This window comes from Lepisosteus platostomus, chromosome 15, assembly GCF_059453375.1.
Source record: "Lepisosteus platostomus isolate fLepPlt1 chromosome 15, fLepPlt1.hap1, whole genome shotgun sequence".
In the NCBI taxonomy this organism is placed as follows: Eukaryota; Metazoa; Chordata; class Actinopteri; order Semionotiformes; family Lepisosteidae; genus Lepisosteus; species Lepisosteus platostomus.
In genome coordinates, this window is record NC_142625.1 from 13,502,389 (window position 1) to 13,529,346 (window position 26,958).

General features: G+C 41.0%; 1 long non-coding RNA gene across 1 annotated transcript in view; it reads right to left on the minus strand.

Annotated features, from left to right (window-relative positions):
* Positions 1–1,962: 1,962 nt before the first annotated feature.
* The window catches only part of LOC148648017 (uncharacterized), a 43,167-nt gene continuing 18,171 nt past the window's right edge, over positions 1,963–26,958 (minus strand). Inside the window, exons 2-4 of the long non-coding RNA XR_015926819.1 lie at positions 21,810–21,889; positions 3,751–3,847; positions 1,963–2,102 (exon numbers count right to left, since the gene is read on the minus strand). This is a non-coding gene — a long non-coding RNA (uncharacterized LOC148648017). The remainder of the gene's footprint in view (positions 2,103–3,750; positions 3,848–21,809; positions 21,890–26,958) is intronic.

The window sequence follows — 26,958 nt, forward strand, 5'->3', positions numbered from 1 at the left end:
AGCTAAGTGCATCCCCATTTCGGAGTTGTCCCTTATCAAAAGAAAACATCTTTAAATCAGCCTGCATGAATAGTTTCTCTGTGGCTGCACCACAGAGATGAACAGAGAGATGAGGCCTCATTTGGGAAAGCACAGCAACACTTAATTCTGTCTTATTAATAAGCATTGCCGCTACAGCATCAATGTGATCCCATGCATCTTGTTTGCAGATAAATGGTCTTGTAATTAAGGAACAGCCTGTTACAGAACCTTTGCCAATGTCACGTATCAGCCAATAATTACGAAATATTTCCTCCTTTAGTAACAGAGAAAGAATCACTTGCAAGGTTAAGGGCAGAGATCTTAATGATTCATTGTTAATATGTGTGATTTGGCACAGGGAGCTGAAAAGTAGGAAAAAGGAAATATTTAGTAGGTTTCATTTTAGTAATCATTTCAGATAGCTGCTGAGCATGAGAAGCACAAAACATGCTCGCAAGTCACATGATATCATTGGTCTTTTAATGTTAGTGATTTATAAAATCGCAAAAAAGTGATCTCTGGACTTTTGAAAGCTGTTTTTCTGTGAAGTGACCAGGAATTATGGACAGACGGATTCTAGTTTTACCTTTCCTTCCTTCTATTGCCTGCTCCAAAAAAGTACCGTCCTATTTACAATCAATGCATGGATATAGTATTGTTGGTCATGCTTGAAGGCAAGTAAAGGAAACAAACAGTGTCTCTCCATCTGTGTTTGTGATTATGGCCATACAGTATCTACCAAGCAGAATGAAATGCAAATTAGATGTAATGCATAATAGTTTGCAAAGGGGAACCGACAGAAGATTGTAAAATAAATTAGGAAAAGAAAATTGAATTAATATATCTAATATTGCAAAGCCTAATAGTCTTAGGTTTGTGACTAGATGATCCAGAATGCCCAGGTGTAGGATTCGCAGGTCACAAAGAGGCAAACACAAGGTCATAGGGAGGCTCACTATCTAATCTTTGATATTTACATGAAATACCGCCAAAGCAACTTAACACAGTCAAAATTAAGTTTTAAAAAGCACTGAGCATCAGCATGATAAAACTTTAAAATTAAACTCCTTCTAAAATCAGGCACAATGGATGTTAAAAGCCACAGAAAACTTGACTTAAATTAAATTATTGCAGTTTTGAAAGCAGAGCATCCACAGGTAAGTGGCTAATCACTAGCCATTCTAAACCATGGAGACACAGCCAGCTCTGCTCCATGAAAAAGCTGTGCTACAGCAGGGAGTTTTAATCACCACACTGTACAGACTCTGATGAGTGGGAGAGAGATCTCTTTTTTATACTTGCTTAGTCTCCAAACCAACATCAAAACTAGAACTATGATTGCTTTCTGCTGGCTATGAGAAGACTATGAGTTCAGGTCTTGCTCAGGACAATCTCTTTAACTCTGGCCACATTACACTAGCAAGAACCAGACCTTGTGTATTTCTAGATGTCTGCCATTGGCCCTCATAGATCAGCTACATGCTAATCCCGTAAGAGGTACAGAAGAATAAACAAAACTGAAACAGCACACAGAATGAAAGAATTCTGTTCTTTTGTGTCACGATTATAGTCCCCCCTCCTTAAGGGTGCTCCAGCCCTTTCACGTGAGACTTTATTCTGTGCACGTTTCCTATTCCCAGCCCACCTTAAAAACCAGGCGCTGACGCTCATCCGGGCTCTACATCTAATTTCCGTACCGTGCGAGTCCGGGACCTGGAAGCGCCTGGTCCCGTTAAGGTTTTAATCTCGGTTCCCGTTCCTGTTCCCTGTCCGCCGGTTCCGACCCGGCCTTCGTGTTTTAATTCCGTGTTTTGATGGATCTCCTGGTTTTGGACTTACCTTTGTGTTTTGGATACTCTCTAAGTACTTCTTTTGGATTGTTCGCTTCGGCCACACCTCCCCCCGTGCACCAGCGCACCTTAGACACGCCCCCCTGTCTTCAGCCCCGTATTCCTGCATGACGTTTTCCCAGTGTTTCCCCACTTCGTCGGATTGTGTTGTCCGCATAGGGTCCGGAAAGAACTGTTCGTTACATTTTGCTCCTGGGACAGTGGAATGAAGACCCACATGATGCATCTTCCCTGCAAGACAAACACGAGAGAGAATATTCAACCTGGCTTTATCTGTTTGAGTTCAAAGGCATGTTAAGTTGAAATATCTGTGCAAATGATAAAACATTTAGTAAGAGAAAGTACTCTCATGAATAAGAAATAAAAGGACTGCTTGTACACTGAGTTTTTCAAATCTCACATTACACTATGAGCTGGGAGAGTCTGGAACAAACTGTACAGCCATGTTGTTGTGTTATTAAAGTGCCTTTCTTGGATTCTTTTAAGAAATGGCTCAGAATATCAAAAGAGATGATCTGAGTTACTCACAAAACCAGTACTAGCTGTGATGGAAATGGTCACAGCAAGACACAGTCCACACAAATACAAAGAGAGCAACTGCACAACAAGCAGATGATCCAAAAAAATGAGCCCATGAGCCTGGTGCTGTGAACCAGCAGTGATAATGCAGACTCCATGTGTTGCCCCTTTATAACTAGTCAAGATTCTCAAATCAATAGGTTTCTAACAAACAAAAGCACAACACTGGCCACCTGGCCTTACATAATACTATACAGTCTACTACTATATATAAATAGTCTATTACTGTACATTGATACCTGGGTAAATATAAATACATCAATATCCTGTATTTGGTCCTGATACTGTACATCGTTCTATACAAGTATATAATAAAAATGCTCTTTTAAGTCAGGGATTGTGTGACATTTGAGTCCTTTATTCTCAGGTGGATTGTGATAACAGAGTAATTATTATCAAGTTACCAGATCAAAACTTAGAAAAGAAAATAAATTTACAAACAATAAATTAACCTAACACAACACACAACAGTTACCCTACGAAAAGATTGGTACAATTCTGCAAGCTTTAAAGCCCTACCTTCAACAGACATAGGAAATCCCAGTATATTGACCTATAATCTTAATGCACAAAACAATTTAACAGGCCAAAGACAGAGAACCTGTATCATAATTGACAAAATTAATCCTAACCAGGACTACACCTACTACTTTAAACAGATGCTACCAAATTAATGGGAACAAATTTCCCTCTTCTTACAATGCCTCACTAAAAACTGGAGAAATATGTGTAGAGTGCAGATTCCACACTAAAGGAAAGCAGACATGACAAATAAATGAGACAGCAAGCTTTCTAATATAAAAAGGCTCAGAGCCCAATACTCTCACAATGTTCAGATTACCTAGACAGAGCCTCATTTCAGGTCTGATTGGAAAAAGAAGCACTCTCATGGCACAAGTGTCTGGTGAGGATGATGATGATAATGTCTTTTCTTTTTCCTGTAGCTGCCATGATCCTTTTCCACAGAGATTCTTAATGATCTTAATAACCCCACAGGCAATGGCCAGGCAGTGTTGAAACATATTTACATTTTAATATGACAGATTGAATGATTCAACAGTGACTTTGTTTAACCTGAGTTTATTAGGAACACCCTAACATCATCTGTATCTTGGCTAAGGCAGCAGTATTTATCAGCTAAGGTAACGTTTCTGAGAACTGTAAATATTTCTAACCTTTGTGAAATTCAACCCCCCCAGTCACAACAATAAATTCAGTTGTTTGGATAAATTCTAATTACTATGGAATGAGTAAGTGAATATACAGAGATAGTTTACTTAATACTTTGGCATTGACTCACCTGGCTGAGGAAATGAAAGTGCTGGCCAAAGATCCACTTGCGATGAATGAGCCAGGGAGGCTGCCGTATAGGTGAAGTTGGAATGGAGGGAGGGGTCCTGGAAAGCATGCACAGAGTTGTGGGTAGCAAACAAATATTTATACTGCACTGTATGTATGAGAGCAGAAGTGTGTGATTAGAATTTGACCTCCTCTCAAACTACTGTTAAACACCATTTTAACAAGTCAGGCAAATTCTAATTACAGTTCAACATGATCTAACAAATAAAGGGATTACATACTTAATGTTTTGCTGTTGTATCACCTGGCTGTAAAAGTGATACCCAGGGCCAAAGATGAGAGTGTCGCTTGTATTCCTCACTTGGGGGGGACACTGTGTGTCATGTATGCCAAGGGAAAAGGTAGGGAAATAGACCCTGTGCGGAGTCAGAGAGAGAGAAAACTGAATTCCTAAGGCGAACGTAATCCAAATTGTCAGGCTAGAGCGTGGTCGGAGATCAGAAGCGGTGGGTCAGAAATCCAGAGGGTCACAAGAACAAACGAGAAGTCGGAGTACGTCGCCAACTGGATGCATAACTCTGGCTGAGGAAACCTCAATAGTGAGCGAGGACAAATTGCACAGTGGGAGTTTAAATAGACAAGGTGAGTGAAGTTAATTAGTGAGTGAGCGGGTGCTTGTGGGAATGCAACGGTGTCTGCGTGCGGTTTGTGACACTGTGATCCACTGGGATTGTCTAATCCACTGGGATAACACCGTATCAGACATTTCTCTCAGTGAGTCAGTGTTTTTCCTTCTGCTCGAGTCCAGTTCGTTAGTTTTCAGCACACACACCTGAATGAGGGCAGTCCTGACATTCACTAATTAGCACAGGGTTCATACCAATTACCAATCTCGTTCAGCTTTTTAATAGATGAAAGCATTTTTTTAAATGGCCTGAAATAGAAAATATAATTAAATTAGCTTGCGATTTAAGGACCCAGTTGGAACACAAACCAGCAGACACAGTGGTACTCCAGGGCCAGGACTGGGAGCCACTGGCCTAGATAAAAGAGTAGACCTTGCATGAATTTCAAAACTGGCCCACAGCTCTGGATTATTTTTCATCAGATGCCTGCAAATGACGTTTTGACTGTTTCAGAGGGTGTTTCTCAGTACAGTCTCAACATCACGTCTGGATACAGAAATCAATATCCATGAACCGCTGCTAGACTGATGGTCCCTCCGGTTGAGCTAGACTGTCCTGCTCCCTTGTTCTCCAATGCGTCTGAGTCAAAGAGGGTCCAGCAAAATCATATTTTGTGTAATTTTACTTGCAGAGATAAGATGTAATGTCATAAATCCACATGCAGCATTTCATTAGGGATCTCAGCCAGAATAAAGCCCTCCAATCTCTGACGTTAATATTAAGATCAGTCTTAATAAAAATTGGTGGAGCTTGAAGCTTAAACTTGGTCAACTATCAATGAAACTATAGGAAAACATTTATATTCCTGCGTGCAAGACAGGGAAGAGAGGGTAGCTGCAGTAAATACTGGAACTGAGCACACTCTGTGCACTGGCAGTGAGTGCACACATGCACAAATCAGGCATTATAAACCAGATTTATAAGATGTCCAATTTCTGCCATTTCCAATCCCGGGATTGAGTTTTTATGTGGTTCTAGTCTCTTTCAAAGGAGTTCTTTGTGTCTGGTATTACTTATTTTCTTCATTCATACTCCAGTCTGTGAATTTTGTCTGATTCTCTGTAGCTGGTCCTACCCACACGATATGCAGTGCAGACAAATGCTTCTGAAATGAGCTGAATGGGAGAAAATGACAAGTGTCAGGAGATGTCACTTTGCTGCTCCCTCTTCTTAAACCTTGACAGATATCTCACATAGCTCTGCCTGTTGGAATGATTTCCCAGCAAACAGTGCAATTTGCGGATGTGAAGCTGATCCCAGATATCCCGAAATTCACCTCTCAGCACACAGCGCAAATACACACCACCCCTGTGGGGCTGCTTAAGGCTGAGCAAAGACCAGGCTGGGGAGTCGAGATGTGCTGAGGTCACAGTGCGGTAGTGCCCTTAATTTGGTTAACAGAAAAAACTGAAGTTCAAGGATAAAAAATGGGTTCACAGTGTGAAGTAAAATACAAATACAAATGCAATTTTCTTCAATAGCAAGGTGGTTTCTTGGTGGTGCTTTTGACTCATTGTTTGGTCACTTCTACAGCCAGCACAGTGGATTGTAATACTCCTAGCTGTACTGTATTTGCCCTCTGACCTCACACACCTACTGAGGAGACACCATGCGATAAATAAAGAGGAGCTCAGCCGTATAATGTATAATGACTGACAGCTGACTCATACCGATTGTCACAATTCCTCTCCTCTCTTGAATGGATCCAGGACTCATCTGGAAGCCAATCGAATGCATGGCTTCGGGACTGGAAGACAGACATACTCAACGTGTTTCCTCCCCTGTTTGTACTTCACCCAGGACTAGAACACTTGTTCCAGGCTACCCTCCTGTTGGTATAGTTACTTCTGTCTAGAGAGCTGGTTGAGTTACTTCAGCAGAGCATGATCAGTTACCAAGGCAAATTAACAACTCCACAGATAAAGTGCTTCACTTGCCCATTTGATAACCTAGCACTCTATAGTACTATTTGTACTCTCTCCATTTTAGCTTTCTACCAAGGTAGGCACTGAGGCTTTCCAGACTCTGGACATCCTGGGACACTGCTCCCAGTATTGGATCAGGCTATAAAATAAATGGAAGAGTAAAGTCTAGGCATCATAAGACCAGTTCCCAACATTAAAATAATAATATACTTACTATCATAATAACAGTAGCTCCTTTATATTCTGGAAGGCAGTCTGAAACTACTCCCTCCACTGGCCTGTATCTGCACCTTATTTTAGTAAGTTCAGTTAAGGGTGAGGCTATTGAAGAAACCCCCCCCCCCCCCCCCCGAAGAGGTACCCCAAATACCTATACTGTATCTTGTCGTAGTTCTCCCCATTGAGAACTAGCAGGGGTTTGCTCTAAACCATGTACAATATCTGTCAGAGAACCAATTGGTGGTGTAGCAGGATCCTTATGCATAACCATGAATCCCGCATAATGTAGAGTAGCACAGGGACAATCCAAAATACGTAATCCAGGGGCTTGGTTGATTGGAGAAGCAATGAGTCTGGTAACCAGGGAAATCCTGGAAAGACAATCCCACAAAAAAAATCTAAGGAGCGTGGTCAAAAAGGCAGGAGCAAAGATCAGGAACCAGAAGAGAGAGAGAGAGAAGAGAGAGAGAGAGAGAGAGAGAGAGAGGTACAGTATCAAATCTAGACACTGCTTTGAGTTATCTGAAGCCAGAGTCTAACTGACCTGTCAGGTTTTGGTATGGTGATTAGTGAGCTGCACCATTGTGACTTTGAGTCTTCAACTGCTCCTAATTCCAGCCTTTTTTCAATCTCTTCCCTGATTATTTCCTGGTTCTGTGTGGATATGATGACTGATGAGATTTGTTTGTCCGGGCCAGTCAATAAAAACATATCTACTCTATATACTCTTAGTCAAAACTGAAACTGTCTTTTCTGTTCCCTGGTCATGTTGTCCCAGTCCCAACAGTGAGCTCAGGTAAGGCGATTGTAGCTTAAAAGCACAGGGTTACCACGGTTACCAGTTAAACCTCACCTTGTTCCCATGCAGGCATAGGGGAAACCCCACTCTCCTCCACTGGCCACACCATGAACAGATTAATATGATAGACCTGTTTTTCCCATTTTTTTCCCACCTCTGGTCTGGTTGAGAAACCTCCTAATCCGTATACCCCAGGCACCGTGCGACTTCAAGGAGTCCTTGTCACTTACAGTAGCTAATAGCTTGGAGGAAGGAGAGAACAACACCACCACCTTATCCCGCGATAAGTACGATCAGCACCAGGCTCCACTGAGGTTAGTGAATATGTACCATAAGGCTCGAAAGACAAGTCATAGTGTTTAGGCATCTCCTTAGGTCTAGGTTACGCTTACCTTGGACCCCGTGAGGTTAATTATTCTCCTAGCTCTAGTTTAACAAATCAAGGATCCCTCGTGGGGTTCTTCCACATGGTCATTCGAATCAGGAGAACTAAGTAGAAGCCTGGACAACCTCAAAGAGAGCAAACAATGGGGATGGGATGGGATTTATCCCAGTTTTGAGCATCAGTGCTCATAAACCTGGCAATATCCCACATTGCAGATATATGTATGGTTATGCGAGGAAGAGATTTGAATACTGTTTAGCATAAACGTGCCCTATTAGCCCGGACCTGACAGCCTGGGTATTTATGCCACATGTGTGGTTCAGCAAAATCATCATTCAATTCACCATCTCTCAGGCATTTCCATGTCATCCTCAAAGCCTGACAGTGAGCTGTGAGTCAAAACGCCCAGTGGATTTCTGAAGCCTTTCAATCCCCAGAGAGTAATATCACTGTAACAGGCTCACACCTAATGAGCTCTGTTACAATTAAATTGGGGAAGGAAATTACATCATTGCACAAGTTGCAAGACTGACTTTTTCCCCAAACTTTTATTTTTAAGCCCCATGGCAAATAATGTTCTCAGTAGAGACTACAGCAGCTGAAGGACCCAAACATCTGTTGCAGGAAAAGCCAGAAAAAAAACAAGATGATATAGAAAATATGAGCCACTCCAAAAACTGAATATGCTAACACTGCAGTCGCAAGCTTTGCATAATAACAAATTACAGAGGTATCCCAGAGATGATTTTCTTAGGAAAAGCAAAAGCATCAACGTCTCATTTCATTGTGAATTTATCTGGGTTACTTGGAGAGGCTAATTGTAAGCCAGGCTGCATACTGGACTTTGATGACTGGTGTTTGAATGACTGAATCGTTCTATTTATCTGTGCTGCTTGCAGTGCTGCTATCTCTCTCAGGAGATCTTTGCAAATGAGGGACTGATCTCAAAAGGTTTTGTCTGGCTGAAAGGAAGCCATTTAAATATAACCAAGTCTTGATAAATGACTCAACAGCTTTTCTAGAGCAAAGAGTGGAGCAGCAGTACGTCAACTTCGATCTCAAACAAGAAAGCCTTCATTATTTTAATCCCAGGCAGGGAATCAACAACGACATTTTCATCTCAGCATGAAGAATTTGAATACTTTTGCTTCATACATGACACTACAGCTATGTTTTAGCATTATTTAGTTCCCAATATATATTTATACTTGTGCTTCACATCCACCTCTGCTTATGCCTGAAAACACCATATCAATATGTCCCATTCTTGAAAAATCCCTTAGGGGAACCTATATAAATAATCCATCGCATTTTAAAAGCTATTGAAATGCATGAGAAGTTTGCAGTGTTGGTTTGATTTACTAATCTAGTTTCACAGTTTCAACTGTTTTTAATGTATCAAACGAATCACACAAAGTTAATGTTTTATAAGCATTAGTCAAATCAAGGTTTTTACAGCAAATTAATAGATACGTCTATATTTTTATAAGATTATTACATTTTCTAACAATTATATAATATTCTATTCAACTCATGTAATAATAATACTAATATTATATTTTATGAGGCTTGGATGTCTAGCTAAATATTATATACTCAGAATCTTTTTTTCATTTTACTGGACACTGTTTTGGCAGGAGGCAAAATTTGCTCTGTTTTATTTATTTTAAAGAAGGATATTGGGACTAGGTCAGAAATACATAATTTATTCATTAGCAGCTAATTTAGAATTTTAGCATCATTAACTTTCTTTGCCTTAATGAGAAAAAAGTGATGGAATAGCAGGAGTCAGATTTGTAATGTGATTCTTTGTTTGTACATCCATGTCTGGGGAGGGCAGGGCTGTTATATTGACTATTGATTTGTGAATTTTAAGCATTTTGGGTTCAAGTGTTTACTCTATTATCCTCCACTCTGGAATAAAATGATATCGAAAATATATATTTTGTAGATGGTGTTTGGTAAAATTGGCCAGTTGATTTTTAAAGCTGGATACTTCAAAATGATGATTGCTGGTGAGCAAAACTGGCATGCCATATTTTGGCTGAGCTTTCCTTACGTGAAAAACCATCAACATACACCCTCTAACCACTTCATCTTATTTCTCCCAGGGCTTCAGGGGAGTCAGCCATCTATCCTGGCAAGCAACAGGCACAAGGCTGGACACACCCTGGACAGGCCATCAGTCTATCGCAGGGCACAGGCAGACACAAGCTCAGACACGCACACAAACCAGGTCTGATTTTCCCTGAAGCCAGTTAACCAACCAGTATGACTTTAGAGTGTGGGAGGAAACTGGAGCACCTAGAAACTAGAAACCCATGTGAACACAGGGAGCACATATAAATTCCACAGCGATAGCACCTCAGCTCCAGAATTGAACCCAGGGCCCCAGAGCTGAGAGGCAGCAATGCTACCCACTGTGCCACCACGCCGCCCATGTCACAAAACAATAAGCAGATATTAAATGGAGGAAAATAACAGGCCACACGGCATCTTGATAACATTGAGTATATTATGATTCCAGCGCGATACAAGGTGTGACCAATATTGTCCTCATTTTCAAGTGCTAAAATTGTTTAAGACCCGGTGTAACGTTGTAGCACAATGTTACCACTGCTTGTGTGACTTGTTTTTTTAAGGCAGCCATCTGGGGGCTGCTTCCCCAGGCTCACATGAAGTATTCAAATCTTCTTGGCAAGGAGCAGCTTGAAGCAGTGTTTGATATTCTGAGGCTGGAGTGAGGCGCTGTGAGATGCTTGCACATGGCGAAGACGTGCTCTCTTTTCTGAGATTGCTATGCAAATGCGTGAAGTCCTGGCTGTGGTCACTGCATGGTGCACCCAGTGAAAATGGATTTATTCTGCAACACCCAGACTAGAGTCTTAATCTACTGAGCTCTTCACAGTGCTCACCATCACTTCTGCGCAATATCACCATCACTGTCCTGTTGCGATATTTATGGGAGCATGAAGCCATGTACTGTACTAGCCAAAAGAAGGACAGTGACAGGGTGTGGGTTTGTTTGTTAGCAGACAAAAGACTGGAAAACCAGACTACTCTGTTCTAGTTAGGGACTAACTTAATATGTACCACTGAGGAAGAGTCAATGTTTCTTGTCATTTGGTGAAAATGGCACAAGGAAATCCAGTTGAAGAGGTGGTAATAGGAAGCACTCTTTCCTCCACTTAGGTTGGTGAATATCTGGAATAAATCCCCCCCTTGCAAAGCAGATTTTGCAAGAAAAAGGTGTGATATTCAGGGCAACAAGATTCCTGCAGCCAAACTAGAAATCAGAAGTGAACATATATGAGTTTACTGTAGAAAATCCACATTCTCAGTTAGGTTCATTTGTGAGAAAGGTGCAGTGAGTTTATTATGTATGCATACAGGAATTGCTCAGCCACAGGAGCAACAGGCAATTCAAAGCACCAGCTGGAACTCTTCTTATTTATATAGACAAGCAGTTACAAAAACAAGCACAAAAAGGAACAGTCAACATATTTGTGCAGTAAAGTGTAAAGCAAAGATATCGCAGGACAAAGACAGCTTATTTACAACTCCAGACATCCACTCCCTACTAGTCCTTGAACATTATTTTTAAGTCCAGTGCAATTTCAGTGCTGCATAACCTTATCTATTGCTCCTGTTACTTCTCAGGCAGTTTTTCTGCCCAGACAGCTAAGAGCTACAATGTGCTCTTAACCTTTTCCTTCATTACTAAGATTGGAGGCACCTCAGCCGACCTGGCCCAAATCTTCCAGGTCCTCCAAAGGTCCACCAATTAGGATCTGAGGCAAATACTGTTTCCAGGCACAGTCATGGTACAGGCACCCAATCGCAGGGCTTGTCAGACACTCTAGTAGCAGGGTATATTTAGCTCATTACTTTCTCCACATGTTAGCTATGCCCATACACATGTGAGGGAGCATATTACAATTAGTAAATGGACATAGATCGCACAGAAAGGGACTTAGCTGGAAGAAAAATCCCCTGCAAATCCTCCCTAAAGCTTTGGCTTATCCTGCTTCGGTTTGGCCTCTGACAGTTCTGATGGTTACCACCATTGTAATAACATAATAAATCTTTTAAAAGTTTCCTTCCGTAACTCTCTCTCTCTCAAGGTTATGGCTGGGGTCAGTATGCGAATGGGTTACAATGCCACCCTGACTGGTGCTTTTTGCTGTAAGTCCTTGGTCTGAAGAAGACCATCTTGCTCCTGTTTCGTCGCTGACATTCTGTCCCAAATTTCCTCTTGCTTTCAGCTGTTTTCTAATTAATTCTGTTGCAGCTGATGTGTGTGCTGGCATTAGAGGGCCATCTGTAGTGCTGTTCCACTGGCCCCGGGCTTAATACACTGATGCAGTTTTAAATAGAAGTATTGGCAGGGTCAGCCCGAACAGAATGAGCCAAGAACTAGGGGTTTAACTAAGGGGTGGTAGTGGAACAGTTAGTCCTAATGCTGAAAGACCTCCGATGCGCAGCCTGCTCAAAGGTTTGCCATAAATTGAATCGAAAATAAGAAGAACAGCCTTTTGAATGTAATCAGGTGTTGTGATCAGTGGTTGCTCCTTTTCATACAGTATGTGACGTCATGTCTATCCCTCACAAATGTAAGTTTTATTGCAATGCAATATGTTCCAGCGTAAGCATTTCGTGCAATGAAATGGCCTTATGTAAGAAATAAATGATCTTGTATGATAAAATAATTGGGAGTGTATCATCACATAGAATGGAAAGCCATTTTTAATGAAATATACTCATCAAACAGGCTTAATGGGCTGAATGGGGTTTGTAACTTCTTTGTTTCCCTAATGAATCCAGTGTGTTTGGAACAAGACATTTGTGATAAAGAAGCTGGATGGGATCCTAAAACCTGCAAGCTACTTAAAAAAGCAAGAGGAGCCCAGAGCCCTTATTTGATTTGTTACCTTTCTTATGTCCTTATCTTACAATTCTGCAAGAAAGAAACTTTGTCTGTTCTGCCAGACCATTTGGACGTTTTTTCTCTGTGAAAGACACTGAAGGGCTGCCTGGAAGGGAGGAGGTACTGTAGATACCCAGGTGGAGGTGGCTTGTAGAAGAGAGTACCACAAGGTTATGCCACAAGGTTACTGATGCCATTTAGAGGAGACAGTATTCTGAGAAAATTAAAGTTCAAGTCAAGTCAAACAGCATGACACCTGAAGAAAACCAGGAGGGACTGATTTTTTGGTGTGTGCCAGAGACCTTTCCTACATGCTCTGTAAAAAGTGTTACCCTGAAAAAGTATCTTGACAGGATAACAAAGGTCTGACTTTTAAAGGTTTGACTCATAGAAGCTTTACACCCCCTCCCTCTCTGTGAAACTGCAGGGGTGTCTAATAATAAGACAGTAATAAATGAATCTGTACCATACCACACTTCTTCACAGCCAGAAGCCAGCAAGCTGGTTGGGCGATATATCTCTCTCCAGTATGGGATGCGTTCTGTGGGCTCTCTAAGCCCTCTGCAGCTCCAGATTGTTAACTGAATCCCCTGTTCTCCCCCCCCCTTTCTCGTTCCTTTTTCTTCCTTCTCCGTGTCTCACTGCACCTACTACCTTACTAATTCAGTTCTAATTCAGTACCTCTCCAAGTTTTGGAACAAACCCCTCCGCCTTTAAAAATGAATGTGAACATTAGGAACTTCCCCTCTTGCCTTCTTCTCTTTTCTCATGCTGAATACTGAATATTTTCTTATACTGTATCCTTCCTCTGTATAAGCAACCTTACCTTCATAGCCTACCTTAACAATAAATGATTTTATGGCACAGGAGTGGTCCTGGTATAGTAACTCATTCTCTGTCTTGATTGTCTTGCTTTTTTCTAAAGCTCCACCTCCTGTGGTCATGACTAGATTGAAAGCCTGTACAACTATGGGGAAATACTTGCATTGACCATTCTTAGATAAATAGGGGAATTTTGCATCTCTTTCACCTCTATTCCACTCCACTCCTCTATGTCAGGAACTCTTTCTGTCTCAAGCCTAGTTTTCACAAGGTCACAATCAGTTCTATAGCAAGCTGCCTTGTACTTTATGTAGGTCTGTGAATAAAGCAGAACACACAACAGGCTGCCAAACTAATGCATAAAGCACAAGCAAAATACATAGATACAGTATTAGTACTATTGGTCAGTACCTGGATGGGAGACCTCCTGGGAAAAACTAAGGTTGCTGCTGGAAGAGGTGTTAGTGGGGCCAGCAGGGGGCACTCACCCTGCCGTCTATGTGGGACCTAATGCCCCAGTATAGTGACGGGGACACTATACTGTTAACAGGCGCCGTCCTTTGGATGAGACGTAAAACCGAGGTCCTGACTCTCTGTGGTCATTAAAAATCCCAGGGCATTTCTCGTAAAGAGTAGGGTTGTAACCCTTCATCGCCCCATCATGGCCTCCTAATAATCCCCATCTATGAATTGGCTTCATTACTCTGCTCTCCTCCCCTGATGTGTGGTGAGCGTTCTGGCGCACTATGGCTGCCATCCATCATCCAGATGGATGCTGAACATTGTTGGTGGTGGAGGAGAGTCCCCATTACTGTAAAGCGCTTTGAGTGGAGTGTCTAGAAAAGCGCTATATAAGTGTAAGCAATTATTATTATTATTGCCAAATAGGTTAGAAGTAAAGGCAAGGTAAAGACTTAACCAATCTTAACAGCTCATCCTGTTTCTGCAGTGTTGAGTGGACTAGAAAGCAATTGACTCTGGCTCTGGCAGATTAACCCCAGCAATGCTGGCCCCAAGCATCCAAGCCTTCATTGCCGTCTGTTGGCACCACAGATCTCAGCAGCTGAAAGTTCCATATACAGTAAGTAATATCAAGACAAGCCAGGGAATACAAAGGCTCTGTACACAGATTTGTAGCTGAAGTACTGTAACACCAACCAGGCATTTCTGATTCTATGAGGGGCCCTCATTGGAGTATTTGTCAAGCAAAAGCGCTTTATCTGAAAGACTATCAGTTTCCAGAACTCAGGAACCTCTGAAAGCTCCCAAACATGTGAAAAAGTGTGCTCACAGCAGTCTAGAGACTTCATAAGGAACAGTCTACAATGGATTAGATACACTCTGTGAAGTAAATATGAGTTGATCAATTAAAGGTTAGAGATTGAATGTGCAGCACTCAAGTCCTAATTCCAAAAAGTAGCCACTGAGAAGGGGAGAGACGAAGTCTGAAATAGATAGATATAATTTGAAGTAGTCAATCCCTTTGTATTTCCCCTGGAATCAAACACATTACTCTAAGAAATATTGATATGAGATAAGAGCCATTTGGTATATCGAAAATCTTTAACCCCAGGGGATGCCAGAGAAATGGCAGAATGGAAACATCAGTATTGAATGGAAGTAGAGCTTGGAACCCGGGAGCTTGTATTGACATTGTCCAACCCCATTGAATATATCAGTAAGAATTCATACCTTTGCCATTATTTCTATGAAGAAGCACGATTTACATTATCTTCTACATGCTAGAGGAAGACAAGAGTCATACGAGGGTGCTATTTGCTCTTCAGCATTTAGTTCTATTTAGCCTTATTTACTGTACTGTTTATTGTTGGATTTTGGTCTTGATCTTAATTTTGTCAGCTGGATTATTGCACTTAAGATACACACTTAAGATATAGCCTGCTGCAACCATGGCTGCTGATGCTGCTGTACATGCCATTGTGTGTCTGTGTTGGCCCACCAGGTAGACACATTTGTTCTGACCAAACTATCCTATTCTCCCCTCCAAATGTCCGGATGGTGCCCGGGCTGGGTACCATCTGAGTTGGATGCTGCATCACTGCCATGGATCCAACAGGGACATCGTGGATATAGCTATCGTTTAGGAGGAATTTGGTCTGCAGAGATCTGCATTGTCAGGAACAGTTCTTTCCGGGCCCTATGCGGACGACACGATCCGGAAGGTGAAGAAACAATAGGGAAAAATATCATGCAGGAGTGGGTCAGGAGACAGGGGGGCGTGTCCGAAGTGAGCAGGTGTCCAGGGGAAGTGAGTCCGGGACAAACAATCCAAGCATAAATCCAAAAGGGAAATCCAAAATAGGAGGCAGAGTCCAAGACCAGGGGATCCATCCAAAGTAATTTAAAAACCAGAACCGGGTCGGGACCGGCGGGACAGGGAATCAGGAACAGGAAACTAAAACCATAACGGAGCCAGACGCAGCAGGACCCCGGGCTCTCACGAAACGGGATTCAGTGAGAAGCCCCGGGCAAATGCCTGCGTCTGGCTTTAAAGTTGGAACTAAAGAGGGGCTGGAATGAGGAACAGGTGTGGGGAATGGGACAGAACGAGGAAGGGCTGGAGCGCCCTTAAGAGGAGGAGTAACGATCGTGACATGCATAGAGTACTAACACACAGAAGACATGATGGATGGATGGATTAATACCCTCATCATTTCCTTTTTTGTAAATTATATAATGTTAGCATGCCCAAAGGGGTTGGGCAACCAGTTGACCTTGGACCCCTAGAGGTTTTTTTTTCTCCTTACTAAGGAGTTTTTGGTTCCTCTCCTCCATTGTTTTCTGTTCCATATTGACAAAATGTATGGTTACTTGCATTGTTAAGTGCCCTGTGGCAACCTTGTTGTGAAAGATGCTATATAAAAATAAATTGAATTGATTTGAACTCTATCTTAAGATAGAACTTAGAGGATAAGAGTCAACAATATTTTGTCAGACAGGCTGTATTCTTCCACGGGTTCCCTTACTCTTTTCTCTATATACAAATGATTATAAGAGATATCACCACTAAAGACACAAAATGACTCTGTTATTGTTAACTTTTTGCAAGCAGATGAAGGAGGCGATGGGACAGTTGTAGATTAGTTTGCCATTAAGATATACTTGGTATGAACAAAACTATTTGAAGTTGAATTATCTAAGACCAAAGACATGGCAAGTGATTTCATCCATTGATTGCATCAGGGGTGAATTAGTGGAGATGGTAGATAAACTTAAGCATTTGGGGCCCATTCTAGACTGGAAGTTAAATTTGGAGGCAAGTGTTGATTCTATTTTTAAAAAAGGGCAAATGCCCCAATTATTCTTAAGGAAGCTTAAACATTTTAACGTCACTAATTTGTTGTTGATCATGTTTTATCAGTCTTATTAAATCTGCTTTACCCTGATTTGCTGGTTTGGGAGTCTAAATCTGAGAAGTAAGAACAAACTGCAGGAGTATTGTCAGACTATGTCAGAAAATCATCGGTGCTGGTCTTTCTGCCTATCCCACATCTATCAGTTACGAGTTCTGCAAAAAGCATATTCCTTTCCAGAGGACCCTTCACACCCTTTATATAATTAATTCCAATTACCCCCCTCAGAACACAGATACAGATTTCCCAATTTAAAAACAAACCTGTAGCCATAATCCTGCTCAACCCAGCTCAACAGATAATTCTCTTGTACATGAATTTGTATACTGTTTATTTGTGTGTTTGTCTTTATATTGTCTACTGTTGTATAACAAATTTCCCCTTGAGGATAATAAAGACTCTCTCTCTATGACACATACAACCCACCCAGCTTCACAGCCCTGAGGCTGATTCAAAGTCCCAAGTGTCTTGGTCTGGATGTGTGATCACTGCGATGTACAGTATTTAACTCTTGGTTCTTCTTCTGTTTCTGTTTATTCCGTCTCTGCTTATTCTAGATGACCAGTTAGTATCAGCACAGTGGGTATTTCAGTACAAAACATGCTTAATTCAATAAATGGACTAAGGTCCTGCCGCACAATTTTTTATTGGAACATTTGAGATGTTAGGGATTTCTATGTAAGTCGTTCATGTGCTGTAATTTAGAAAAAACATTTCATCCACTGTGTCTGAGAAGCATTTTAACTAAATCCTAAACTTGGAAATCTATGCTTGCAGAGGGCAGAAGAAGATGTATTATTGTTCTGTTTCCTATTTATATTTAACTAATTTTTTATCTCTGACCTTACTGCTGTGAGGTCACTCTGAAGGCAATAAACTAGTCAGTTTAAGTTTGAGAAAAGTGGCACTCTAATTCTTCCTGTAAAAGGCTGAAGAGAGTTGAAGTGTCAGGAATGAGCACTTTGTTCATTGCATTCTATAACATACTCTTTTTCTGTTCCCAGCATGCCTTGAAGGCACAGTTCCAATAAAATGCACATCTGCAGTGCTGACATTAAAATTGTAGTGTCCAGTTCTAGCAGTACTCAATATAAAGTATCTGCTTTGGCAAAACTGTAATTCTTTGGTTATACCATTTTAATTTGAATTTTAAATATTACAATGTTACATTCAAAGATAAGGACTCTCAACATGTGTCTCCTCCTTAACTCTCCTCCAGACATCTTCTCCCTACTCTGGGGTTATGAAAATACCACTGTCATGAGAGCCGGCTCTGACTCCCGTGAAATGCGTAGTTAAAGACCCTATGATGGTACTGTATTATCCGGAAGTGACTGGAGTAGGACATCAGGGAAGACACAGCAGGATCAGGGCAGGTAGAAACACAGGGGGGTGATGATGGTGATGATCTGGTGCAGCGGGGGAGCGCAGGCGAACGAGTCCAAAAGAAAGTCCAAAGGGGGAAATCAGGGCACGGTCCAGGTGCCAGGAGATCCATCCAAGACTAACACAGAGAACAGGGAACTACGAATACGAATAACCTTAAAACCTTGACAGGACAAGGCGCTCCGAGCCCCAAACGCAGTAGGTCAGGATGTCTGGGGATAAGGCCTTGCCCTCGGAATGCTCCTGAGCCCAGTGGATAGGCGGGCCTTCAGACATCCATTTTCCAAAGCTGAGCCCAGAACTACGGAGATGCCGGGCTTAAATAGGGAAAAGGGAATAAGACACAGCTGGGACAAATAAAAAAAACTGGTAACACAACGAAAAAGGTAGGAGCGCCCACTAGAGGAAAGAAAAGGACCGTGACAACCACTTGCATTGAGGACCACCCCCTTGATCACCTCTTTTAGGCCCTGTCTCCTTCCTTACCTCCTTCCTTTTATCTTTCTTAAATACTTCCCTACTCTCAGACTGGTTTCACTTATTTTTAGTTACACCCCGCTTTAAAAACACCCTAGATCTATCATCCCTTCAGAACTGTCTTCTTTTTTCCTGCCTCTCTGAAATTCTTGAGTGGGTCTGTCTCAGCACCTTCAAATCAGAATCCTTGTTACCAGAGCACTTTATTCAACTACATCCCTCTCTTCTGTCCCCATCAGTCTTGTTATCTCTGCTTTTCAACATAATAGATAACATCCTGATTCTCCTGTCAACACTTGAGGACCTCTGAATTTCTGGAAGTGCTCTTACTTACTGTAGTTATTCTTTAACATCTCTTACTGCACATACCACTACACTTTTCACAGGTGTCCCTAAAGGCTCTCTCCTGGGTCCCTTAGTGTCCTATATCCATATCCATTCTTAGGGTTCTCTCTCTTCATTATACAGCATTTTGCAGAAGTGTTTTCCTGATAATGTTTAAATCTACCCCCACTTACCCCATCTCCTCCCATCTCTCTTCTTATCTCATGGCCATCTCCACCTGGATGAACTCCCACTGTCTAAACCTAGACTCTCGAAGTCTGACCTCCTCTTTCCCTTCTTCTATTCCATCTCTGTGAACCTACAGTATTTCCACTGACTTTACCTCCCTTTCTGTACCCCTCTTCATTCTCTCTTTTACAGAGCCCATGCATTCTCCACTCTGGCTCCTCAAAGGTAGAATGAACTACCTAAAGCCATCGGAGCTGCTCACTTCCTAAACCCCCTTTCAGCATCTGGTCAAGATTCATCCATCTAGTCTCCTGCTGTGGTCTCTAAGCTCTTATCTGGACACACTCAAGAATCCTCTACTCTTAGGCTCATAACACAAGCCGCTTCTCTACCCTTATCTCAGCGTTCATAGCGAACCTCAATTCCATTTCCAACCATTTCTCCCCAACAATTTCTCCAATTCCATCGCTCTCCCATTTCTTTCTTCAATCAGGATCATTGCCAAGATAGTTCCATTTAATTTCCTTCTGTACAGTACCTCTTCCTCGCAGCGCAGACGAAATAGGTATTGTTAAATGACTGCAGACCTGCTGAACTAAATGACAGTTTATAGTTTAGCAAAATGATAACTCCATCTGGTCTCCCTTCCAATAGGCTGGAGGATCAGAATCATGTCGACAGGGCTGTCTCAGGTAGTTTGAGATTTCAGAAGATATGTCTGTGATAGCAATACTGCTGCAGATTTCAGTCGAGCAGTTGGGCATATGAAATGAGCTTCATGCATTTCAATTTCTTGCAAGTGGTTGGAAATGGAATTGAGATTCACTATAAATGCTGATATAAAGGTAGAGAGTAAATCAATATTAACCACTAGTGGAATCTGTTATTCATTTTAAATTGATATTCAATACCCTGTATTCCAAAACCATTAATTAAGAGTTGACAAAAATGATTTGGAATAAGTTGTATAATTAATAATTTAATCATGTAGATGTTCTTTAATGATCAATGTATAAGAAATTAAGTTCTGTAGAATGTTAATAAAGTATCAGTAGGTATAGAAATAAAACCATAATAATATTTACAGCCCCAACAACTGGATTAATATTACTGTTCTTAGAGTATTAATTAGTATCCCACCAGAATGCTGTTAAAATCCTATTTTTGACACAAATGGGATGGCAAAATGGAGCTCCAGGCAGAAGGAGGATATGTAGGTCGCTGATTCACTGCTTGGGACAGTGATGGGATGCCATCTTCAGAGGCATCATGGAAATTTTCCTGGCAGCACCTGTGACCTAAGCCTAGATTCTGATTACAGGCATTTTGTGAATTTTAAAAAAAATCAGCTCCATTTCTATTGGTTATTTTAACAAATGTGTCTATAAATAGGTTGTATTCTGTGCCCCTGCACATGCAAGGAATTGGCATGAGCTCTGGGAGTGATTGCCAGTAAATCTGTCCTTTTTTCTCACTGACACTTGACATCATCGCATGGGTCCTCTACACAACACAGTGCCAGTACCTGAACACACTGGATGAGCAATCTTAGGAATATGAGCAATCTCAGTGAGATTCAGCACAACATAGAGGAGAAGAGAGACAGAAGATGTCCAACTGTGTTACTGGTCCTTGCGGAGAGATAGAACAATCTTTGTGTCATTAAACCCCTGGAATAATATCATTTATAGAAGTAAGGACCTAAATAACTCAATAGGTTGCAACTATATCTGTTTTTGTCACTGTATGGCCTTGTACCAATTCTATGTCTCAGCATGTGCAGTACTTGCCCTTATTCCTTTACTTCAAAGTGAAAAGGGCATCATGCTTTACCCATAGAGATCTCCTTAATAAACTAATTGAAATGCTCTGTTTATCAGGCATATGCATCACAGAATTCTTCCCACTTACATCACAGGTGTCAACTGTGATTGGACAGCTCTATAAATCCACAATAACAAATGCAAAGGCTGCTTAGCAACAATACTTCCTCACCAAAAAAGCAAATTACTTTGAGTGTCATCTGTCAAGTTTTTCACAAATTAGTTGATTGTTATTTAAACACACTTCCAGATCCTACAACCATTGCAAAAAGTTATTCTGTTTCAATGTGCATATTTGAATTCTACACATTCTATAGGATTTCATGGGCTACAATTCAATTTTCAATTTAAAATTGTTTTACAGTGAAATTACAGTTTTTCAGTGTGGTTTGCTTATGTCACATTGTGAATAGATAAAATGCATGCCAAGGTCTTTATTGCCAAATATACCCTCTGTCACCACTTGCTCACTAAATATCTCTCTAAAGTTTCAAACCCCTCTGAAATATCTAAAGCGCCCAGCTTCAAAATTCAAAGTTTCACCAACAGCCCAAGTTGTTGTATCCATGACACAGGTGCTCATTTTAATCCCTCAGGCCACTGTACCTTATAATTTTCTGGTAAGTTTTGTTTAGAAATATGACACAAAGCAGTTATCTTTCATTTCACGTGTCAGAAAATGTGGCAATGTTATATTAGATGAAGCGTTGTACTTGCCGTTCACCTTCAGCTACATGATGTTCTGTCCCATTCTTCAATGTTCCAAACAAACCTTTCAGCTCCAGGTTATTACTTGAGGAATGCCTGCAGAAAAAAAAGGATAATAATAATTATTTTCATTTATATAGCGCTTTTCTGGACACTCCACTCAAAGTGATTAACTGGTAATGGGGACTCCCCTCCACCACCACTAGTGTGCAGTCCCATCTGGATGACGCGACAACAGCCAGAGTGCGCCAGTCCTTTCCCCACACACCAGCTATCTGTGGGGAGCAGAACAGAGTGATGACAACTGAAGTTAAACTGTCAAGGCTGTAATGGCAGCAAAAAATAATAATTTTGCTGGATAATGAAGTATAACACACAAAACTTTATTTCTCTCTCTCCAGATGGAATTAAGGTGGAATGATTTGACTTATTTCATTAAAACCATGTCTACCCAATCCCCAGTGATTCACTCACTAGATGTCTGTCCTGCCTTGCTTTGCCACTATTAAACACATCACTTGAGATCACATGCATTTAACCTCTGGGATCCAAATAGTAATCAGTGCTATTCTCTCCCCTTTTTTCCCTCAATCAGAATCATTGCCAAGACAGTTCCACTTAATTTCCTTCTGCATTAACAAACTCATGTTGTTGACAAAAAAGAAAAAAACATTAACATGTACTCTAATGACAAATTAAAATCCACGCTCCTAATTAGTAAATGGGTCAAATGAATTTTGCAAACACATGTATATCAAATCAGAGACTGAACATGTTTCCAGTCGTGCATGTCACAGTTAATCCTTTGCATGCATGTCCAAGGAATTAATCTTGAATGAAGTCATTTGTTCTTGATTAGACTGGAGTGCTCTGTTAAGTGTTTTTCAGTAATAAGTGCTATGCAGTAATAAGGATGTGTCTTCTGTAGATTGTGTTTTTTAAATAAAGTAAAGGTTTAGGTTTATACAGTACCTTACCTGTTTTGCCTGGCTGTTTCTTTATTTTCCATTGTGTGGATTCTGCTGTATTCATTATTATAACTTCTTTAGCCTGACAGCCTCATGCACTGTTTCAGCAATCCTAATAAAGTTTCAGAAAAGAAAAATAAAGAAGAGTGCACAGCTAAACATTGTTGAGGAGTAGAAGTGTGCGTAAAGAAACAAGACAAAAAGTGGAATCAGTGAATGTGCTATGCTTACCATTATTTTACCATAATATCATCATAAATACAAAGCAACACTATGCTCCCACTGTGCTTCATTGCCCTATGCTGTGAAAGCATCACAGTTACTGTAGGATTCTTTGCTATCCTAACTCTACAATGAACTTTCAGGTGCAGAAAGAAACCTCTGACCAGATTCATGAGACTAAATACGAGAAAGTATGAAACACAGGAACACTGCTGCTGCACTATCCAGTTTGACCAGTGGTGTTCAGATCACCGCTTGGCAGTTACTGGCTTTCCCCAAAGAGGCCTTTCAGATTCTCGAATCCTTTCCAGAATCTACTCTTCCTGTAATAGCAAGTCATCAGAACATCTGTCTCGCTCACCAGAAACATGAGCAGAAGACCAGGACAACAATTATGTCTCCATGTGTAACGTGATATTAACAAACAGGAAACAGATTGTCATCTTAAGAGGTACAACTTCTAACTGGGGAAGTGTAAGCAGTGATGTTCCACAGGGAGCCTTCCTGGTCTATACAGACAATTAAAATATATATAAATAAAGTTAATTTGAAGCTTTGAGATGCTTTGCATAGAGAATAAAATGAAAAAAGTGACCCAATATTGTAATAGGGTACAAGTTAATCTGACATACAGATAAGTTAAGGGAACAAAATGTCTTTAAAACACTCTAGAACAATGGAGACTAAGACATCTGATTTAACTATACAAAATACTAAGAGATATAGACGAGGTCAATCCAGGGAATTAATTTAGATTTGGTAGTGAAACACCCAAAAAAATTCTCACAAAGTTGTGGATATCTGGATAAGCATGAACAGGCAAATAAGATGGGAAAAATTCTCTCTTCTGCTCTTTTCTGTTCTTAAAAATAATCAAAGTAAACTACACATGATATGAACATTTAAAGCCAATGACTATGGCCCATACAGTAGGATTGTTTTTAAGTAGCAATGTGGGAGTGGTCCTTATGCACTGTTGTGAGCATTTCTGGTCAATACAGTACAATTTTTGTGAGAGCTTGTCAAAACATGTTGTGAAAATAAGGCCAGTGTGTTTTAAGAACTAGCTAAAAATAAGTACACTGTCCTGAGGACATGCCTGACTCAGTTTGCTGGTTCTTCCCCTCATTTAGCCAAGAGAGCTGTACAGTACTTCACTGAAAGTCTGCAGTGAAGTCTGAAAGTCTGATAGTCTGTTCATTTCAAGGTGGTTTCTATGGAGTTTGTTCTGTGCTTGAACTCTACTGAAAATATGTGTTGTCTTTGTAGATTTTACTTTTGGGTGTGTCTGTGCCTTTTGAAAATGTACTGCAATATAGCCTAGTAAAAGCAGGGTAAAGAGTAGTGCTGAAGTGGAATCACTGGACAACAGAGAGGTAAGGTAAAGTCTAATAAAACTGTGAATGGAATAATGGAATAGCAAAGTACTGTATGTGCAAAACCTTAGGCATAGGAAGCATGTTTATGCAAGTATTACGTTTTATATACAGTACAGTAGGTATGGTGACTCCTTTCCTCTGTAGTGTGTGAATTAATGAAAATGTGTGTCTTTGGTACTGGTATTAATAACACCTGTGTGAATTTTAAATAACCCAAACCAGCTACTACTGTTAACACCTGAGGGGACCACATCAGATGGAGATAAGAGAACTGCACTGTGAAGGACGCTCACATCTCTTGAAGGCGCTGATCCAGATACCTGTATTTCTCACAATCTACATTTAAAAACTGTACTTTGAATCTTAGCTTCAGCTCTTCTCCAGTTAAAAGTCAGTGCCCTATATTCATCATAGTCACCTGTGCCTGCTAAATTGAAATATCTAAAAAAAAGGGAATTCAATTATCATGCACCCTGGAGAAACAATAGCTCCCTAGCTGACATTGTTTGTGCCTAGTTTAAGTCTTAGGTAGGTTCAGTACAGTGTGTCTCCGTTAGCTGACAGGTCCATAAATGATCTGACATGGACATACAGAAAGTTAATGGAGTTACGCAGATTAAAGCTCATGCTCTTAAAACCTTGTTCTGGATTCTGGATGTGAAGTACAACAGTTCAAGCAGAGAAAAGTAAGGTCACTATTCTTGCTACATTTGTACAGGGTGATTACAATGATCATGACTGAAGGCTGTAAATTCAAAATCATGGGTTGTCTTTGGCCAGACAATCACAGCCTTTTGCAATAATGCTTCATTTCCAAAGGGTAAAATACAGAGTTTTGGCTTCCTGTGTCTGTCTGTGGTTTACTGTGATCTCTCAGCATCATTACTAGGTTTTACTTCATCTTTACAATGGTAAACATCAACAGAGGTATTTGATGTACCTTCCATGTATTGGATGGATTGGATGTTATCTTTGGTTGTTGCATTTGTGCAGTTACAGTCCAGTGTTCAGATGCATTGAGGGCATGCGTATAGAGACCAGATAATACACGCTGGCCCATGAGTTTCTGTGTGTGAGGGGGTCTGTAGAAAATAAAACCTGCTCAATTTGCGTCAGCATCTTGGTGTGCTGTGCCTTTGTGATCATACCTCAAGAGAGGTACTGTATTGCAACTTTCGGAAGCAGAACAACATTTAATTGATTTCATATCCTGCTTACAAAGCTCAAAAATGAGTTAATGGAGGGTTGAGAATCAAAGAACATCCCAAGAACACAAGAAAGGTTGCAAAATGAGATGAGAAGAAAAGGAGACTATGTGGAAGATGTATGCTCCTGATTGTCACGATTGTAGTCCCTCCTCCTTAAGGGCGCTCTAGCTCTTTCACTTTGGATTTAATTCTGTGCACCTGACCCATGTTCCCAGTCCACCTTAAAAGCCAGGCGCTGACGTTCATCCGGCCTCTGCATCTGATTTCCGTATTGTGCGAGTCCGGGACCTGGAAGCGCCTGGTTCCGTTAATGTTTCAATTTCCATTCCTTGTCCGCTGGTTCCGACCCGGTTCATGTTTTTAATGCCTTGTTGGATGGATCACCTGGCTATGGACTTATTCGTGTGTTTTTGGATTCCCTCTCTGGATTACGTTTGGATTGTTTGCCTCGGCCACACCTCCCCCGTGCACCAGCCCACTTTGGACACGCCCCCCTGTTTTCATCCCTGTACTCCTGCATGACTTTTTCCTAGTGTTTCCTCACGATTCTGGATTGTGTCATCCGCATAGGGTCCGGAAAGAACTGATTGTTACACTGATGTCTGCAGAATTATATGTCCATTTCCATTTCCAAGTTTTATTCCAAGTCTAAGGATCCAAGATTTATTGTAAAGATATTGTAAAGTTACTTATTGTAACAAAACCAGCTCCTATCACCTCTCTATACACATGCATGCTGCATGTTCAAAATTCATCTCCAAACTAAGCTCCCGAATGTGAAACATACTTAAATATGTCAATACAAAATTCACATGAATATTATAACATTCCAAGTGTTTTATTAGTGAACAGCAGACAGACTACAACAGATTGCTCTTGAAGCCACCTCTAGAGTGCCCTCTAGGGACGGCCCTACTGTCAGTGCACACTGAGAGGTTAATCTGTCACACACAGCAGGTGAATAGCTTCAGTTACATAACAGTTGATGTCTACGGAATAAACTGTGAAGTGTTATCATGTCAGGCATGTGGTCCTGATAGCATGTATTACATGGATAAAACTAAGAGCATTAGAACATCAAAGAAGTTAGCACTGAGAGGAGGCTTTAGGGAAGAACCTTACTTATCTCATCCAACCATTTCTGGAAGAATTCCAGATGATTGGATTCAAAAACATGTCTGGGTGGCTTGTTGCAGACGCCCATAAGTTTTTCTAGACACCCATAACGCTTCATTGATTGCAGTTCTAAATGCATCACCTCTTATTTTCTTCATGTAACAAAAGCGTTCTTTCAGGGCCCAATGCAGACTACATGATCCTGGGAAGAGTGAGGAAAACACGGGGAAAAAAGCATGCAGGGGCCAGGAATGAAAACAGGGGGCGTGTCC